Below are 21,872 nucleotides of genomic sequence, written 5' to 3' on the forward strand. Positions count from 1 at the left end.
GTGATCGTCGAGGGGACACTGAATAGTGCACGGTACATCCAAACCGTCATCGAACCCATCGTTCTACCATTCCTAGACCGGCAAGGGAACTTGCTGTTCCAACAGGACAACGCACGTCCGCATGTATCCCGTGCCACCCAACATGCTCTAGAAGGTGTAAGTCAACTACCCTGGCCAGCCAGATCTCCGGATCTGTCCCCCATTGAGCATGTTTGGGACTGGATGAAGCATCGTCTCACGCGGTCTGCACGTCCAGCACGAACGCTGGTCCAACTGAGGCGCCAGGTGGAAATAGCATGGCAAGCCGTTCCACAGGACTACATCCAGCATCTCTACGATCGTCTCCATGGGAGAATAGCAGCCTGCATTGCTGCGAAAGGTGGATATACACTGTACTAGTGCCGACATTGTGCATGCTGTGTTGCCTGTGTCTATGTGCCTGTGGTTCTGTCAGTGTGATCATGTGACGTATCTGACCCCAGAAATGTGTCAATAAAGTTTCCCCTTCCTGGGACAATGAATTCACGGTGTTCTTATTTCAATTTCCAGGAGTGTATTTGCAGCATCTTACATTTGGCACTGGAGCTTCAGTGTGGTAGGCAGCTGAAAGCTACAGCTGTTGAAATTTTCACATATTAGCTCACATCACAAATGGAAACAAACATTCATTTTGTAATCTGAAACTGTATAGGAACTGCACAGGAAATTCTGGGGAGGTATAATCTATTTGCAAAGTGAAAAGCGAGCATTGCTGGAAGTTGCCTTTCCCAAAAAATGGTTCAAATGGCTCTGAGCACTATGGGACTTAACATCTATGCTCATCAGTCCCCTAGAACTTAGAACTACTTAAACCTAAGTAGCCTAAGGACAACACACAACACCCAGTCATCACGAGGCAGAGAAAATCCCTGACCCCGCTGGGAATCGAACGCGAGAACCCGGGCGCTGTAAGAGAGAAAGCTACCGCACGACCACGAGATGCAGGTTGTCTTTCCCAAAATAGTGCTACAGCTGCCGTACCGATTGACTTCATCTCTCCTCTAGTAGTGTAGATCAGTGTGCCAAGATCTAGCCGATGCAGTTTCTGTCCATGAGTTCGGTTAATATTTATTACAAGGGTTGACTGAAAAGTAATGCCTCCACCTTTGTAACTCTGCAACAGTTGGCCGCAATGGTATGTGGCAGATACTGGCTTGATTTGTAGTCTCTTCTCTACAGCTCCAGCTGCGGGAAGCCTTGACATTGAACGGTTGTGTTGTTACAATGTAAAGTATGGAACCCTACGCAGACGGTCTGTCAATGCGATTTAAGCAAAGTGTAGTCACTGAATTCTTGAGAGCAGAAGGTGTCAGCCCAAAGGAGATTCATCAGAGAATGAAAGCAGATTATGGTGATTGTGTCGATGTGCAACTGTGCGTCGTTGGTGAGTAAGTTTAAAGTTGTTGAGGCGAGGACATCTGGTCTGCGTGACAAACGAAAAGCTGGACGTCCACTGGTAGCAACCACCGAGTTTCACAAGCAAAATATTGACAGATTGATTCAGGACGATCGTCGTATTACTCAGAGAGAAATTGCAAGCACAATGGGCATTTCACAACAACGTATGCGTCACATTATTGCTTTGCTTGGCTATCGGCAGATCTGTGCACGATGGGTACTCCGGATCCTGACTCCTGAAATGAAAGCGCACAGGGGAACTCCCTTCTGATCACGAGAATGAAGGTGACGCCTTTCTCCCTTCGATTGTCACAGGAGACGAAACGTGGGTGTACCATTACGACCAGGAGACGAAACGTTTGTCTGTGGAATATCGACACAAGGACTCGCCTCAGAAAAAAATCAAGACGCAGCCCTCAACTGGAAAAATCATGGACACAGTGTTCTGGGACGCAGATGGTGTTATCAATGATGATTTCATTGATCGTGTAACAACAATAAATTCAGAGCGTTACATCACAACGCTTCGAACACTGAAACGACGGATAACAAGGGTCCGAAAAGAAAAGGGAAATGTTTTCCTGCAGCATTCCAATGCCAAACCACACAAAATGGTTCAAACGGCTCTGAGCAAAATGGGATTTAACATATGAAGTCATCAGTCCCCTAGAACTTAGAACTACTTAAACCTAACTAACCTAAGGACATCACACACATCCATGCCCGAGGCAGGATTCGAACCTGCGACCGTAGCGGTCGCGCGGTTCCAGACTGTAGCGCCTAGAAACGATCGGCCACTCCGGCCGGCCAAATCACACACTTCACGTGCCACCACAGGAGAACTTCAGAGACTGAATCTCACCTTCGTACGACATCCTCCATACACTTCAGATTTAGCATCGTCTGGCTTCCATCTGTTCCCAATAAGGAAAGCCGTTCTGCGGGAACATCATTATGCTTGTGATTAAGACGCTGAGATAACTGTGAGACTATGGTTGCGGAAACAGAGTGACAACTTCTTCCGTGACGGCTTCAGAAAACTAGTTCATTGTTCGCAGAAATGTATCTGATGGGTTGGTGATTATGTGGAAAAGTGAATCTTGGTCATTAAATATCACATTACAAGGATAATTTCTGAGTTTGATTTATTAAAATATTCTCAACCTAACCCAATTAACGAAGGAGGAGGCATTACTTTTCATTCAACCCTCGTATTATAACACATGCCTATATCATATAGTGTTATAGCACTAGGTGGCAAATAACCATTTCCGAAAGAACAGAAACCGCACATTCATATAATTGCTTTGTCTCCATGGGCAACGAATCCACAAACTTCACTGCGGTTGCCCAATATCGTCCGACCTCCAGCAGGAATCTACGGGGCCAACGAGATATGTGCGCCCTGCAACCGACTTGTGACGCCACACTAGTGGGCTTCTCTGCCACAGCTCGGCGACGCTCGGCTCCATCAGGGCCGACGGGAAATCAATATTTAATTAAAAAACTACCTACTAAAAATCTTAATTTTGTCGCATGCCATTGCTCCCCGCAGGAGACACCTGCCGGCACTCGTAAGACCTGCAGTGTCGAGTGCTGCGACATACGTGCCACGGCCTGTCTTTCTCTTTGGCCTTGGGAATTTAAAATTAGCGAGGATGGAGGACGTAAATGGGGACTGCAGTTACGCCGTCGGCACACGGACCGTGCATCCGAACGTTGAGCGTTGAGCAGCACGAGTTTCTGACGTCACAGCGTGGAACAGCACGTGCGGGAGTCTTTCCGAAAGTGCACAGCAATAACTAGCGTGTCAGATTTTCTGAGCGTGCGTCTGAGCGTTGACCAATGAGAGAGCACAACACCGCCTACGTTACACCTACGCTATCTTCCTCCAGCATAGAGCTGTGAGGCTCCATTTGGCATTCAGTTGAAGCCTGCACGTATATATGCCGTTTCTGAGCATCAGCAAATTGAGAATCACTCGAAAACCCAGTGTCAACTATATGATTAGTTGCAATATAATAATGAGAAAAATCACATTCGTGGCAAAAGAACTGTAGCAACTTGCGTATTATGAGAGTTTGCACACAGTTCCGCACACAGAGAATCGACCAAAACCTTTCTACTCTTGGCACAGTGTGGTATAATTAAATTATCTATTGGTAACACAGTTAGGATTTTATATATCCAAAAAACATGTGAGACAAGAGAAAATAAAAAAAAGCGTAGTGAGTTGCGTTAACGATTCACAACAAGGTGCATGCGATGGTGCTGGTTCGAGTGACCACACGTTTAAATTTTTTTGTTGACATTCACGTTTTTATAGGTTCTGATGCTTAAATATTAATTAAATATAAGTATATACTATAATATTTGATGATACACAAATATAAGTTCACTCTTTTTGAGGAGTGAGTTTGTTCGATTGACTTAATCAACAGGACAGCTTTCCCTACCTGAACAAAGATATTTTGCTCCTTTTTCTTTTAGTAATCCACATTTTGTAAAGATCCTACAACTGGCTCTGAGCACTATGGGACTTAACACCTGAGGTCATCAGTCCCCTAGAACTTAGAACTACTTAAACCTAACTAATCTAAGGACATCACATACATCCGTGCCCGATGCACGATTCGAACCTGCGACCGTAGCGGTCGCGTGGTTCCATCCTGAAGCGCCTAGAACCGCTCGGCCACTACGGCCGGCTTTATGCTACTGAGTAGGAACAATGATCAATTAAGAATGATATTAGGGTTTTATTAAAATTTGGCAATGATGAAATAATGTTTACCTTATGTTGTGAACTATTGCAAAATTTGTATCGCACTATTTTTAATGGAGCTTTTATAAGCCTGCGCCCTTATTGATTGGACATGGTAGTTTCCTTTTTGTCTTGAAACACGTACATGGATATTAAAATTTTTATTTGTTTATGTTACATATAGAACAACGTGACTTTCATATCGACAATGGAGGAATGTGTCTTAATAGAGCGAACGTGGGAATTTTACGTGCTCCCGTTTAGTAAACACTGTGATTTACGAACTAGAAACCATCCCACTAGCACCACTGGGGTGCATTTGGGATCTCGTATATCACGTTGGGGCCCACTTACCGTATGCACAAGTCGCATCAGTTCTGAGCGTCCAGCAGCACGTCGAGCTCAGTACGCTCCACGTTGTTCGACAGCACGGTTAGGTGTTCTTGGTTCAACACAAACATCCAGAGCAGGTACTTCTTGTAGTTTTATTAAGTTCTGTCACAGTCATTGATAATTGGTTTGAAAAAATGAAAATAATCTAGTCGTAAATACGAGCCCTTTTATGTTAGAATAAATTCATGTTAAGTTACATAGCACTATGGGACTTAACATCGGAGGTCATTAGTCCCCTAGAACTTAGAACTAATTAAACCTAGCTAACCTAAGGACAACACACACATCCACGCCGGGGGCAGGATTCGAACCTGCCCCTTAGCAGTTGCGCGTTTCCGGACTGAAGAGCCTAGAACCGCTCGGCCACCGTGGCCGGCTGTAATAAAATACTTTCCTATTGCCTTCAATGGTGAAATTTTGTAAATGGACTAGGGTCTGCAAATTTTTTTGTAGTTGATTCCGCTCTTTGAGAAGAATGTAGAGGGTAGCTCAGATTTTCGATCGGCATTAGCTAGTTCCCATTATCTTATGAAAATTTTTATGACAGTTAATTTTCGTGAGAACGCAGTTTGCACTTGACGTATTAAAGAGATAGCGTTGCACTATCATGTTTCTCTGCGGTTAGTAGCAGATCAGAAATAAAGACGCACCTTTTCTTCTTATTCTGTGAGAGCAGTTACTAGGCGTTTACCAATGCGGCAGAGGTAACCATAATGCAAGAGATGCTCGTTTTCAGTTTAGCAGTGTCACTTAAAACAATGTTGAGTTGGTTGGAATACGGCTTATTACCTTTACATCGTCACAGTCAGATTTGCTTCTCATTCTCGCTGGCCGATTTGGCATTCAACAACTTAGATTTAGAAAGAGACAATCCAAACGTCAAGCAAACCTAAGCAGAAATCGCTTCCGTTTCTTGTTATTAATTGTAATATCTCTTCAGTCTGCTGACATATATTGGGTGGAAGTCAGTGAACGAAATCCGACAATTTCCCCTTCCCTCTTGCCCCAAAAACTATTATAGTATCAGATCACAAATTATCCCTTCATACAACTCTGTGGGTGGAGGTCCGTGAACAAAATTCGCAAAGTGCCCCTCCACTCTTGCCCCAAAAACCATTATAGCATGAGATCACAAATTATCCCTTCACACAACTGTAAGTCTTATAGATTTGGTACACAAATTTAAATTTGGGTCTTAACACGCTTCTTTCAAATTAATTTCATATGAAATACTGTTATTAATAATCTGTGATTCATGCATCCCCTGCAACGGAGAAATAATCCTAGAAAAAAATTATAATAGGGCCTTCTTCGTAGGAGATTTAACGCAGTTTAACTTTTTATTTGGAGATATTTTCGCTAGAAGCCGCGGTTTACGAGCTAGTCTAGAATATATCCACCTGCAACTCACACCCTGCCGGTGGGGAATTTTAGTAGGTTCTTCAAGACACTCATTGACTGAGCTACATACAATAAACATCTTTACGATGGAATATTTCTGTATCACGGGGAAATTACAAAACAATCATCCCCTAGGAATACGGGAACTGCGCTGTTTGGATATGAGACGGACGTGAATGAAACTGTTAGAATGAATGTCATCACAAGATATCGCTAAGTTGTTACGGCAGGAGGTAGTACACAAACACGAGAATCACTGACTAGTGACGAATACTATGAGAAAGAAGATATGACGACGGCAGTACTTTACAGTCGGAGGTACCGTACACATATTATTCATAATACTATCCTCCTAAGAAAGTATCTGTAAGTATGTCCTTAGTAGCTTTACTAGCAAGCAGCTACTTTCTAAAATACGTATCCGAAGGTTACTATCATTAGCCTTCACGCGCTCGCGCAGGCGGTGAAGTGACCGCCTTTTTGCAATTTCGCACCACACATATTCCACAAAGGTAACGAGGCGGCGGAAGGGATATGTATTCTCCAGTAGCACCTTTTTCCGACAGATGCTGCTCATAGTTCGTCCAAGTCGCACCTCTCTGCCTCTCGGGACAAGTTCAAAGAGGTCCGAACACGTTCGGCGGTCTGTTTACCGCCTTGCAAGCGCTTACGGCACTTACAAAAACGGTCAGTTACCGCCTTGTGAGCGCTTACGAGACTTTGTTCTACTCGTCTACTTCGGAATGTAAGTATTTCTTTTTGTAATTCCCCTGTAATTCCTCAATTTTATAGACTCTTCCAATTCTCTAGTGAATGCGCATTACTTCCTATAAATGTTGCCATTCACAAATTCTGTTTTTGTTTCTACTTTAGCACTTCGACATTCTAAGAAATTTCTGGTGGCAAATGTAACAATCATTTTTATTTTTTAAAGGGAACGACGAAACTTTACGTCTGACGACATACATAGAAACTATGCTGAATTGAAGAGAGAGAAAGAAGAGGGCAAAGGCCATGAGGTATCCCTAAAAGATGAGGTTTCCGATTACCCACATTCTGAACAAGAAGGGATTGAAGATGATATTAATCAAAGTGAGTCAGAAATTGATTTGGAAAACGGGGGAGAAAATGACATAGATCAACAGGAGCTACCAACAAATGACATCAGATTTTATATACGTAAGGACATGGAAACTGTGGGCTAATAGTGCCAATATTACCAGCACAAAATCAAAGTCAAAAAATATGAACAAAACTCTACCAGATTCTAGAGAACAAACCAGACAATGTGAAAATCGACTGGAAAGTTTTCAGTGTATAATAACTTCCTAAATGGTAAAAGGGATCGTAAGATACACGTATATTTATACTGAAAGGCAAAAATTGGCACGTGGAGCACTGGCAGAAGGAAGCAGTAAGTCTGAAGCACGTGAAACAGATTATAAGACGACAACAACGGCTTTTTTCAAAGCAAAAGTAGCTTTTCTTGTGACGCGTTAAGACAGTGAATAATTCTAGTCTTAAGTTTACATTATATAGTCCCAAAACATTACAATTAAGGAAATGTTCTTATATTTCGTTTTGGTATTTGGCTTCCTTTTTGTATACCATTATGTTTTATTGTTAAATAAATAATTTTGACTACAAATGTGTTTGCAATATTCTGTGAGATATTCTATGTCGATATTTTAAGGAAATATGACCTTTAAAAACGGAAAACCTCAAGAGATTGATGGCCGACCGCATGCGCGAGCACTCACGTGACTATTTCTAGCGCGAGAGCATGAAGGTTAAAATCCATAGATGTGGCGATGACGCTTACAAGGAAGTCTCACTTTCCACTGGCACAGAATTACGTAAGCATACTAAGGATCAAAAGACATGGGACGCTCGCTGGTAAACAATGTGCGTGGGTAGGCTTTCAATCAGCACTCACCATTCCATTCCACTCAAAAGCCAAGTTCTGCCTCTGATGTGACGTGCATCTCTCCGAAGCGTGAATATTTTTGGTTGCTCTTTCCTGCGTCGTTGGGATTTCAATTCTCCGTTCTCAGAAACTGATTTCCACTGAAAGGTTTCGGCGGAATTTACAGTATTTGCCGAAGGAAAGAGTTCACGCTGACAGACACACAGAACTATTGTACAGTATTTCTGTAAGCTCCTATTCACTTGAGATGTATGGTTGTCTTACAGTAAAAATATAATTTTCCTGGTGTTTCTAAATATCTTCAGAAAGATTAAATAAAGATACATAGAGAGGCTGCGACACATTATTTAGCATTCCCTGCGGTACCACGCTTCATGTAATGACTCTTACCTTTTAGTTAGTGATTAATATTTGCTGTAATGAATATAAAGGTTGGGAGAGAGAAAGGACAATTATAATGACGGAAATCAGCATAACCTGTGTTGTAGGCTCATATTTAACACGATGATGCTTGACCGTGAGAAGAAGAATAATCAGTTTTGTGCGACAGAACTAACTTGCAAAAATAAATAAATCAATAAATAAAAATATGCTTACAAATCGCCATCGGACATTATTATCATGCGTCTGAATTAAAATAGGTTCGTTTTCTTGAATATACTGTGAGCTGAGCCCTTAAGGCTGCCTCAATGATGCACCAAAACGAGTGTTGGTGTTCTCTTTGTACTGTAAATAAATATCTTTCTCGATGCCATCGTAGGAACTCGTGTTAATTGTCTTATATTTGTTTTCTGTAGTACGTATTTTGCGATATGGAAATAAATAGTTATTAGAAGCAACCCTGCGTATACATACGCAATAAATACATGTATGGCAACATTCCATATTGGTGATCCCGAAAAGAAAGAAACAGAGGAGAGTATGTCGTCGGAAGAAATAGATTCGCCTACCAAAATACCGGCGGCGAGAGTTAATACGGAACAAGGTTTTTCACTAGATCCAGGTTGCTCCTCAGCTATTTTGCTAATAACAAAAGCTACAGAGAATAATGTTCAAAAGTGGGTCGCAAACGTTCGAAAAGGGAACCACGAGGCCCCAGCTTTGATTCACAAAGACTGAGCGTATTTTTCAGCATATTACAGTGTTCGTAAACAGTGATAGATTCAATATATTGGTCCCAAGCGGGAGCTTTGAAGTTTTGGAAGAAACAGAACATACCTTCGGACGACAGAACTATGTTACGCCCAAGGAGGCACTCGTACAGAGGTATAACTGATACACAAAAAAAAATTTCAGCAGACTGTTCACGGACCAAGAGCCCGTCGCATATACTCAGATCACTTAGTACTTGGGTGGGACAGTATCTTCTTCCCGAACAGTCCTTACCGATGCTATAGTTACGAGGACCTTCCGGCCCACGTCCGTATTGTTGTAATAACAGAGACAAATACGCCGTTTAAGGACGTAGTCAAAAGGCGGACACACCTCAAAACTATGTAGGGTACGCCTCTGCGTGAGCAACAATCACCGCTAGGCGAGAGGAGGGCCCTGGGACAGACATGGCAACTGACGAGAGTAGTATGAAATCCGTAAAGAACAGGAACCATTCACACTTACAATGCACTCCAACAGCATTCGCTGTTGAAGAACAGGCAGCACAAGTGACCAAGCTGAATATGCAAGTAGCGATAGATCCGCAGTCACAGCTACAAGAAGCACGAGAAAACCGAACCACAGCCATCTGGTGGTGGTGTCACTGACGTATTGGGAACCTTGCTCTACGGTCCACTCAACCCTGCACTTTCTCAAACTGCAAAGACTGACGTTAAAAGATTCTAACGGTCGTCAGCGAATACTTATGCGTAAGTACAAATGCAACATTGACCTCCAGCGATTGATTGTACACTGCTAAGATTCAGGTGTGAAACTTCTAGTCGACAAAGGGTCAGAAATCAGAGTCTATCTAAGAAAGGCCACAGACATAAGGAAATCACAACCACAACATGTACAGACTATAGCCAACAATTCGCGAATTAGGACATACAGTGATAGACAATTGGAATTACAACTGAACCTAAATTTTCACCCACCATGGACTTACACAGTTCCAAACGTGCCTGATCCAGTTGTGGGGCGGCGGGTTGAATAATTTTTAATATATATTTTTTCATAACTACACTCCTGGAAATGGAAAACAGAACACATTGACACCGGTGTGTCAGACCTACCATACTTGCTCCGCACACTGCGAGAGGGCTGTACAAACAATGATCACACGCACGGCACAGCGGACACACCAGGAACCGCGGTGCTGGCCGTCGAATGGCGCTAGCTGCGCAGCATTAGTGCACCACCGCCGTCAGTGTCAGCCAGTTTGCCGTGGCATACGGAGCTCCATCGCTGTCTTTAACACTGGTAGCATGCCACGACAGCGTGGACGTGAACCGTATGTGCAGTTGACGGACTTTAAGCGAGGGCGTATAGTGGGCATGCGGGAGGCCGGGTGGACGTACCGCCGAATTGCTCAACACGTGGGGTGTGAGGTCTCCACAGTACATCGATGTTGTCGCCAGTGGTCGGCGGAAGGTGCACGTGCCCGTCGACCTGGGACCGGACCGCAGCGACGCACGGATGCACGCCAAGACCGTAGGATCCTACGCAGTGCCATAGGGGACCACACGGCCATTTCCCAGCAAATTAGGGACACTGTTGCTTCTGGGGTATCGGCGAGGACCATTCGCAACCGTCTCCATGAAGCTGGGCTACGGTCCCGCACACCGTTAGGCCGTCTTCCGCTCACGCCCCAACATCGTGCAGCCCGCCTCCAGTGGTGTCGCGACAGGCGTGAATGGAGGGACGAATGGAGACGTGTCGTCTTCAGCGATGAGAGTCGCTTCTGCCTTGGTGCCAATGATGGTCGTATGCGTGTTTGGCGCCGTGCAGGTGAGCGCCACAATCAGGACTGCATACGACCGAGGCACACAGGGCCAACACCCGGCATCATGGTGTGGGGAGCCATCTCCTACACTGGCCGTACACCTCTGGTGATCGTCGAGGGGACACTGAATAGTGCACGGTACATCCAAACCGTCATCGAACCCACCGTTCTACCATTCCTAGACCGGCAAGGGAACTTGCTGTTCCAACAGGACAATGCACGTCCGCATGTACCCTGTGCCACCCAACGTGCTCTAGAAGGTGTAAGTCAACTACCCTGGCCAGCAAGATCTCCAGATCTGTCCCCCATTGAGCATGTTTGGGACTGGATGAAGCGTCGTCTCACGCGGTCTGCACGTCCAGCACGAACGCTGGTCCAACTGAGGCGCCAGGTGGAAATGGCATGGCAAGCCGTTCCACAGGACTACATCCAGCATCTCTACGATCATCTCCATGGGAGAATAGCAGCCTGCATTGCTGCGAAAGGTGGATATACACTGTACTAGTGCCGACATTGTGCATGCTGTGTTGCCTGTGTCTATGTGCCTGTGGTTCTGTCAGTGTGATCATGTGATGTATCTGACCCCAGGAATGTGTCGATAAAGTTTCCGCTTCCTGTGACAATGAATTCACGGTGTTCTTATTTCAATTTCCAGGAGTGTATGTAGCAGAAAATATTTCAGTTGTTGTTAATTTTGTTTGCTGTCTTTTACGAGAGACTGGCAACTATCTCTGTGGTCTGCCAGAAAGCAACAGCGAACTTACTGACCATAGTACCCAGTCTGCAAGTCCACACTCTTGTCCAGCCAACTGCAAGAAATGTTTCTACATTCTATTTGCTCAGCGGGGTCAGGACTAAGATTATAAATGAAGATTTTTAGATTTAATTGAAACATATATTTGGTAAAGTTTCACAGGCACAACATTCCAGTATTTATTACGTTCATACGGACACTATATCTCTGTATCCTAAACAGCTCTATGAGCAGTTCTGAGGTGATCTCTACGGCAAGTTCCTACTAAATTGCCTTTCGCCGCCGGCCGGAGTGGCCGAACGGTTCTAGGCGCTACAGTCTGGAACCGAGCGGCCGCTACGATCGCAGGTTCGAATCCTGCCTCGGCGATTGATGTGTGTGATGTCCTTAGGTTAGTTAGGTTTAAGTAGTTCTAGGGGACTGATGACCTAAGAAGTTAAGTCCCATAGTGCTCAGAGCCATTTGAACCATTTTTGTCTTTCGCCATGTGTACTGATAATCCAAATAAATTCTCATCACAAAAGTGGAAAATAACTGTCACCACTTGCCACACGGATCTGTTAACATTACAGGCGGCACACTAACAGCTACTTTTGCAAAATCCAAGCGATCCAGGACTCATGAGTTCACTGTCTATTATTACTGAAAAGAAGCGTTTTTTAACCGCCTATCTCTGGCGTCATCCGAGGCAACGCGCACTCCGGCGTTTGACTGACGCGGATCTGATGGTGGTTGAGTGCGAAGTCAAGCCTCATCTTGCCTCTTGGGCTGTATATATATAGGCGGCGCAGCGGACGGCCAAGGAAACGCCTGCTGTCATCCACACGGTAGCAGTCTGTAAGAGGCCGCTTTCTCGGACACACAATATTTTATAACAATGTTATGAGTCAATTTAGAAACTTTTTATTTTTCGCATGCATGTGAGTAACTTGCTTAGAAACAAAGAAAAAATTCAGCTCGCTTGCATTACAACTTTGCCTCCAAGAATTTTTAGAACGGATCTGACACTAGAACATGACCTCTGAATTACAACTTTAAGAGACCTTGTATTGGTTGTTATTAACGTCAAGCTTCTAAAATTTCTTATAGATGTGTTAATTAATAGATTTCATCACGCGCTGTAACCGAAACTTTCTACCATTATTGTGACAGATAATTAATCTAATACAGATAAATATGTTTTTGTTCAAAATTTAGTTTTCAGTTAATTACTCAAAAGCTATTAGACGTAGTTTAGTGGGATCACGTAGTTATTATTTTTATGTTGTACTGATGCCTCATACAAATTTTTATATACCTAAGTCTAATGTTTAGTGCCTTCATTTTATTTGAAACCGTGGATTCTGACAAAAATATTGCTTCAATCACGTTGAGACTTGCACCAGTTAATTTTGACATACATCTGCACATTATGACCAATTTCTGGCTTCTTAGCAGTATACTTTTTTAAAACTATGTGTTAAGGTAAAAATGTTGACCTAATCAGCCTGAGACTTGACAGATTAAACATTATTACACTAAAGCATCTACTGAAAAAGTTTGAAAAAGCTAATTTAACTTTTAATTTCATTCTTAATTATGGTTTAATACTTGTGCTATGTACAGACGCGTTATGGTGACGTGGTGCTACTAGCAGCAAACTGGGGTAAGTCCCGGCACAGTCGCTCACCCCTGTATCTCTCAAATGATACAGCGCTTGTTTCGCTACACTATCATAGGTGCACGTTTTCTGTACAATTATCGTTTGGCCGGCACCGGTGGCCGTGCGGTTCTAGGCGCTGCAGTCCGTAAGCGCGGGACTGTTGCGGTCGCAGGTTCGAATTCTGCCTCGGGCATGGATGTGTTTGATGTCCTTAGATTAGTTAGGTTTAAGTAGTTCTAAGTTCTAGGGGACTGATGACCTAAGATTTTAAGTCCCATAGTGCTCAGAGGCATTTGAACCAACTATCGTCTCATGATAGATTTAGACAAATATCGATTGTTGCCAATTCATAGAGGAGGAATATTGCGTACAACGTTTGCCGAGTCGGGTTTCAGACAGTGTGAGGTGCCAATGGCTTGCTGCACGAAGAAGTTCAGTACCTTTCCAATGTCATCCGCGTTGAAGTTCAGTGCCGCGATTTCGTACCCGCAGCGCACAAATGCTTGTGTCACGCAAAAAGAACTCAGGAAGACGCTAGAATTCGATTTCAAATGGTAACGTTACAGCAATATCTACGGACGGCCCGTTTCACAAATTACTGCGCGCCTTCCCAGGAGTTACAGATCTTGCAAGCGCCGTTAGGAAGTACAAACATTGCACACAACATCACATCCACCCGACTCTATGGCAAAATGTCTCCTGTCAGCCACGGCACCTGGCTTGAGTGAAGCTGTTCGCAGCGCTTGGAAAATTCGACAGGCTGCTAAACACAGGTGTTTTAACAAGTTCTGAATGTGTATGGGCATCACCAACTGACATCGTTCAAGTGGAAAATAAATCCTTGAGAATATGTGGCGATTACATAGCACTCAAAACCAGGATAATTCCGGATCGGTACCACATTCCTAACGTGACATTCTTCAACAATGCCATTAGTGGCTTGATATTCTCAACTGTATTCTCAAATCAGAGTCTTATGGTTCCAGCGCAGTAAATCAGCATACAAACTACCAGCGGCAGCTTTTCCATCGGCTACAACTGTATGGCATCATTATTAATAAAGCGAAGTGTGTCATGAGAAACAATCAAGTCCGTTTCCTGGGGTGCTTTGTTTCAGTGGTACGGTTGGCACCATTACTTGAATGGGTCGAAGCTGTGTAGTAAATGCCTCTTCGCAGTACGCACAAAGGCCTTCACAAACTTCTGGTCAGCTAAATTGCTATAGACACTGAGGCGTAGCGCCTTCGCATCGCTCCTGTCACTTGTTAGTACGATATCGTTATAGGCATGAGTCATCGTCAGATGTCACTGGTTGACATGGACCTGAGTTACAGAGCTGCACGTAGTTGTACTAGTAGGCGGCAGAGGTCAGCAGTTGACTGACAGTGCTAGCAGTCGTAGTCAAAACAATGTTGTAAAGTTACGTTTGACTAATATTTAATGTATTTGCATAATTATAATTGTTTTATATGTGTAGTAATTAGCAGTGTGAGTATTGTATGAGTGATGAAGAACAGAAGTAAACGAAAATTGTTTTGTTTATTCATGAAGTACCAGTTAAACTATACAGGGGATTTACTATAATTAAAGTGCAGTCAGTTTATGGTACTAATGAATCGTGAGTAGAAAAGAAATTAATCGGTAATTTCGGAAGGAGTAATTTTATATTTGATAATTTTCTAGATTTATTTAGTTAGCAATTGCCATAGAAAGAAATGTTTTACTATGATTGGTCATTGAAGTAAAGAGCGGGTTAGCGCGGGACAAAAATGCAACCTGGTTTGCTGTTTGTGATATCAGCCAATCAGAAAAACGCAGGCTCGATCCAATCTATGCTGGGAACAAAGCCTTTGGTGTGATCAAGTCAAGTCGGGGCTGAGGGTTCGAACTAGTAACACATCTCATTGAAACCAGCTCCCACGAAAGTACTGTAAAATCGCGGAGAAATGCTAATTACGAGTTCGCGAAGTAGTATAAAGTGTATTTAAGTGAACGGTATAGTGGACGTCGTGTGGAATTTCGGACGGAATATCAAAATTATTGCTTTTGACTGTTAATTAAAACCACGTGGTATGTTGTGCGGTCTAAGCCTGGAACAGGTATTATGTGTACAGCAGAGTGCACAACATTTGAGCGAGCGTTTTCATAACTAAACGATCTAGTGAACTGTGTTAACTTCGGTAACGGGTGTAAATACCATAAACTGGCTACATGTGTGATTGTGGTGTGCGTCGGAACTTTACATTGTGTAGACACTTAGTATGGACTTGGCAGTATTAACTGTGTTCTTTATCGTAAAAATACACCTGAAAATTTATATTAACTGTGATCTTTAGCGTAAAAATACAACTGCAAATTTACATTGCCAAGTTAAAACTTTTATTTCAGTAGCTAGCCACATCCCGTTTACCGAACAATTCTATGTACGTTGCGATCAGCAGTAGACAGTAGACTTGGCCACTGTTTCTATGTTTCGATACAGTGTATCGATACTTGGAACTGTTTCAGTGCTTCGGGACGGCTGTGGTTCACTGTTTCGAAACAGTGGTTTTTCATTCTGCCCCCGTTTCGGATAACCGGACCAGATTCGATCTCGAGCCAGATACAGAAACTGTATCGTTGTTTCAAATTAAGGCTGTATCAGTCCACCTGTGCTTGGAACGGACTAACTGTATCGAAACAGTGATGTTTCGTTCCGCTCTGTGTCGTACGAGATTCGGGTTCGGCACAGGTACTGAAATGCATCATAACACTTCATGAAACACTTTCAAGAGTGTCGAAATGCTTTTGACAAGCAATAGCTTGAAGTTCAAGATATCCGAAAATAAAGCTTCGTTTCTAGCTCACTATCCTATTACGAAATGGCGTAACATCTGCTTTCTAAACACTAACCAAACAAGAAAACAACGCATACTATTCACATTCAAAATAATAAATATGTGAAAATCCTTCGATTAAATTACACTTTTTTTTTTATAACATACGCTTCTCTTTTCATTAAGCCAACAACATTTTGAATAAAAGAAGGCGCAGAGTTACAGTTATTAGACATTTACATTAATTTGATGTAGGTATAATTGCAAGCAATATGTTTGACATCGAAGTAGAGAGGATATAAAATGTAGACTGGCAATGGCAAGGAAAGCGTTTCTGAAGAAGAGAAATTTGTTAACATCGAATATAGATTTAAGTGTCAGGAAGTCATTTCTGAAAATATTTGTTTGGAGTGTAGCCATGTATGGAAGTGAAACATGGACGATAACTAGTTTGGACAAGAAGAGAATAGAAGCTTTCGAAATGTGGTGCTACAGAAGAATACTGAAGATAAGGTGGATAGATCACATAACTAATGAGGAGGTATTGAATAGGATTGGGGAGAAGAGAAGTTTGTGGCACAACTTGACTAGAAGAAGGGATCGGTTGGTAGGACATGTTTTGAGGCATCAAGGGATCACAAATTTAGCATTGGAGGGCAGTGTGGAGGGTAAAAATCGTAGAGGGAGACCGAGAGATGAGTACACTAAGCAGATTCAGAAGGATGTAGGTTGCAGTAGGTACTGGGAGATGAAGAAGCTAGCACAGGATAGAGTAGCATGGAGAGCTGCATCAAACCAGTCTCAGGACTGAAGACCACAACAACAACAACAATGTTTGACATATCACTGATAGTGTAATGGTAACGGGAAGGGCTGGAGAGTATGGTGAATTTGTAGTAACGGTTCGAAACACCTTGAAAGACAAATATTTTTTCTGTTATATTTTGTTATTTTTTCGAACTATTTGGCGTTGTTAGTGAGTCTATAGTCACTGTGCCTATTATCCACAATAATTCGCTTTGTGTGCATCTAAATTAGCAGAATAGGTATTTAGCCCATACTAACGGAATGTGGGAATCCCAGTAGCATATCCGTGTTTCTGCAGTTTGCTCCCACCTCCAGTTCCGTTCGTGGTGGTTGTTCTGCCTTCAGCTATGGCTGTCCTCAGCCAATTGAAAAGTATGAAAGTTACACAACACGAAAGTGACGCATTTGCTGCAGGAAATACGAAACTGCCAAGGTTTATTAGATTACAAAACATAAACTGTCTCACTGTTTCGAAACAGGGTATCGAAACATTGCATTGTAGTGTTTCATTTGTTTCGAAACAGTTACTTGTTTCAGTTTGCCCATCTCTACTGGACAGCAGTGGACTAGTATTTTCTACCACAGCTTTCAGCTAGACAAATGAACATTGCTGGACACTGGCATGGCGATAAAAAAAAGTAGCGTACCGCGCCGCACATGGTGTATCGGCCGGGAATCTACAAACCTGTAGGAACCGAATTCGTGATCTAGAGGAACGGTCAATAAGCAATTTTACAACAGTAACTGTTGGTGCGAGTGAGATATTGTGAAAACGAACATACGTTTTGAGACGCCACGAGGAGAGAACCTGTGGAACGGAGATTTTACAGCGAACTGGATGCTACAGGACTGAAGGCGCAGCATAGAATTGGTCCGCCGAGCAACAGATGTCACAGAAGCGGACAGCAAGGCGCAGCAGCTTCCATCGCAGTGGCAGCGCGTGGGGGCCCTGGATCTGGTACACCGCGGGAAGAAAGACAGATTGCTGTTTTCAACACGCTGCGACGACGTCGGACGAAGAAATATAAGTTAAGTTTATATAGTGTATTATTTGCATGTGTAGACAGACTTGCTAGTATGGATGGGAATGATAATTCTGTGGTTGTGAGAGAGGGCGATGTTAGCCAGTTTCATGAGAGTGCTAGCCACGCAAGTACTTCTGAACAAAAGCAAGTAGGGGATACCGTTAATATGGAGGTATTAAGTAACAATGTGCCTCAGATATTCCACACTATAAAGATGAAAGTGGAACATAATGTTCCGACCGATTCTGGTATTTGTGACAGTTTAAATCTTGACGATAGTCAGTTGAATTATTTCAGTACTAATAATTTGTTTGGTGTCAGTAGTGTTAATGTGAGCGAGAAGGCTGACAGAACAGATAACAAATTTGGTTTTGTGCCTGTACAATTAGCTGACAAAGTGGTACAACAGGAAAACAAACCAGTAAATTTACAAGATATGTTTGCAGCTTTAATAACGAATATGAATCAAAATTTGGGGAAGTTAGATCAGAAAGTTGAACAGCAGGCTGGTAGTGTTATCAAGCTAGCTAATGATCTGAAACTAAGACTGAAATTTATGAGAAAATAGAACAACAGGCTATTGAGCTTAAGAACATGTGGAGAACGAATTTGCAGGTGTCTGATATTCATATAAATAAGAGAATTTCTGATGCAGAAAATAGGTGTAAAAAGTCTTCAGAAAATGTAAAAAGTGAATTAACGGAGCCAATTAGCATAGTTGCTATTGGAAGCAAAAAGAATATAGATCAGATAAGAAAAGAAGCAGGTCAAGTCAAGTCAAATCTGATGTCAGTAGAATCTATGTGTCCAACTTCACATGGAAATGTGAATAGAAAAATCGATTCTGTGAATGAAAATTGTCTGGACAGTGTTAAAGTTGCGTCTGAACGAGTGAATGTGGTTGTGAGTGGGGTAGAACAAATTACTATCAAAACTCAACAAACAACCCTTAAATTAAATGAGCATGAAAGTAGACTAAACAAAGAGGAACAGTAGTAGGTGGGTGTATAGGGAACACCCCCCTCTTCTAAGGTTAAATTCGACCATAACTTTAATTAACTTTTAAGGTCCCATTGAACCTTAAAAATTATTTTACTTATCTGTTGGATAATCGTGTTTAACCTTAAATCTTACCTTAAACGCATTTTATTTTTAAATCTTATTTAAGATTAAAACCAACCATACCCTGTCCAATGAGGTTTCTAAAAGTAAATCTTCTTTAAGGTGAAAACTAACCATAAAAATTTCTGGAGAATTGTGAAACAATTCATGGTTCAAAGTAACCTTAAAACGTAATTTAAAGTTATCATTAAGATCAACCATAAAAAATTCACAAAGTTTTCTTGAAAAATATGAGTAAAATATGGTTCAAACTAATCTTAAAAAAGATTAAAACGCATTGAAAAGGGTTGAGAAAGATTATGGTTAAGCTTCATCTTAAACAAGTATTAAATGTGTGGTGAGAACCATCCATTCTATTTAAATAAAGAGTCTCAATAAAAAGTGTAAAAAGATGTGGCTAATCTTATCCATAAAATGTAATCGAAGATTTTTTCAAGAATTATTCCTATACTTAAACAACACCTTCTAGGGTCCTATTAACCTTAAAAAAATTATTTTACTTATCTTTACAGTGTGCTCTAAGTATACCTTAAAAATTATTTATAGTCTACCATTTTTCTTAATCTTAATTAAGATTGTGTCTACCTTAAAAATTATTATACTTATCTTAATCTTGTATAAGATTGTGGTTTTGTGTCTTCCAATTTATTTTTTATTCAATAGCCCCAAGGATATGTTTCAATAATACCGCCAGCCTCAGGCTTAATCATTCTAAGAACAACATTTTGAGCGAAGCTCCTCCTATTTTGGAGTTAGAAGAACACGAGAAGTTTCGTGATGACTCTGATAATTTATTTGAAGTTTAAGTAAGAGGAGTCAGAGATGTAAACAAAATATATTTTAAAGCTATCGATATTGAAAAATTGTTTCAGATGGGCAATCTAATCCGTATATTAACAATGGAAAATACTAATTTTTATTATGGTAGTGATTTTCTGAAATTTTTAATGCCCGAAAGGTATAAAATGTTTACCTTTGGGTCAGAAGAAGAAAAACAAGTCAAACGAACCTTTTTTTACTTATAATGGTCTTTTAAAGGTTATTTTTCGATCAAATTCAGGCATGGGATATCAATTTCGTGATTGGGCTACTTAAGTGGTGTATACAGGTCATCTTGGTACTGAAGAACAAAGATTTGAGCAAGCTTTAGATATAGCTGGAGTAAACGCAACTCTTGTAAAACCTGTTGTTTCCATAAACCATTAAAATTAAAACTTCTCCATCAAAAGTTTTCAATAATTAGTCTATGCTTAAGACCATAAGTCAAGTTTCTTTTACCATACATAATTATGTATGCTAAAGTGTTGTCAGGAATTGGTGAATTAAAAGTAGCTGACAATTTCATGGCAGTTTTTTGTGCACTGACAACATTCTTTCTCCTGCTCACATTTATTACATATATAGGGTACGAATTAATGAAATTGTATGCACTAATTTTATGGTCATCTTTCAATTCAGTTATTCTCTTAAAGTCTGCAAATGCATTGTATGCCTTCAAACAAGTGTCTGGAGGATCTATGTTCCACAGTTCTTCAGGAAATATCTCATTTCTGCCATTCTTTAGATAAATGTTTTGGAGATGTACGTGATCATACACTGATGAGTCTGCATCTTGGTTTCCTTTCCTGTTGGTCTGAAACACCACAAATACAAAATAAGGAATGTCAAACTTCATAGAATTGTAGTAATTCGTTATGTCTAGCTCAAAGTTTCTCTTACCACTAATTCCTGCTATTTCCTGCGTCTGAAGATCAAAAAATGAAATCGGAATCTTGGGCTCCTTTAGCATCTTTTCTCTTAGCTCTAATTCATAGTTAGGCTCATACTTAACAATGGGTACTCTAATCTCCATATTTGTAATGGTTACTTTACCCAACTCAGGTCGAGAGCCTTCAATATCTGCACCACTATTATTTTTTGAAAACCATCTACACAAGGCATCGCCAGCGTTTGCGCTTCCCACAAAAGTTACTGTTAGGTCTCCTTCCCACATGATTTCTTTGTAATCTTTAAAAAATCCACCCAACATTTTTAACGGATACAGTACCTCGTTTTCCTTTTTTCGTAACTTACCATTGTTAATGAAATTACCCTCGAATCTAATGTCATCGTCGAGAGAAGAAGTAAGGTGGTATAAAACCGTCGACGAAATGCTTGGATGCTCTAACCAGTAGATTATGTGACCTCTTTTCTTAACAATTACTGCACTCCATAACTGTGTCGGAAAGTTGTCAACGAGTTTAACATTCGATTTATCTTCGTTAGAAGTGTAATCTGATCCATTTGCGTGAGTAACATTATAGGTCATATACAAGTAAGCATTGTTGTCAAACCAACCATCACCAACTTTGATGTCTATTTCTACTTCTTTGTTCGGTAGGTTTAAATTATTCCTAGTCTTCTCATTTACTGGAAAAGACTGCCACTGATAACTTTCTATTTTATTCATTTTATTTACTGCAAGATTTTAATTAAAACATTTCTAAAAGAACTGTTACCGACGCTCCTCCAAAATCTATCGCAGCATCATCTTCATCCGTTACACTTACTTCCAGGTTTTGAACTTTATCGTGCACAGGTAAAAATAATGGATAACACGGTTTGTATATAATTGGACCTCCAAACAGTAAGTGACCACACATTTCCAACTTGGGTTTAAAACAAGCAATAATATTTGTCTCTCGATGAAAGTGGTCAGAATCCTTTACAAACATACCATCAGCTAAGTTAAAATGCACTTTAATTTTTTTCAAAAGGGATTATTTTCGGTAGCTCATTTGCTACAACTTTTGTTGCAGGTTCCACAATTTCGTCTCTAAAACCTAGCATCCTCCCAATACTACATTCCT

This window comes from Schistocerca gregaria, chromosome 1, assembly GCF_023897955.1.
Source record: "Schistocerca gregaria isolate iqSchGreg1 chromosome 1, iqSchGreg1.2, whole genome shotgun sequence".
NCBI lineage: Eukaryota > Metazoa > Arthropoda > Insecta > Orthoptera > Acrididae > Schistocerca > Schistocerca gregaria.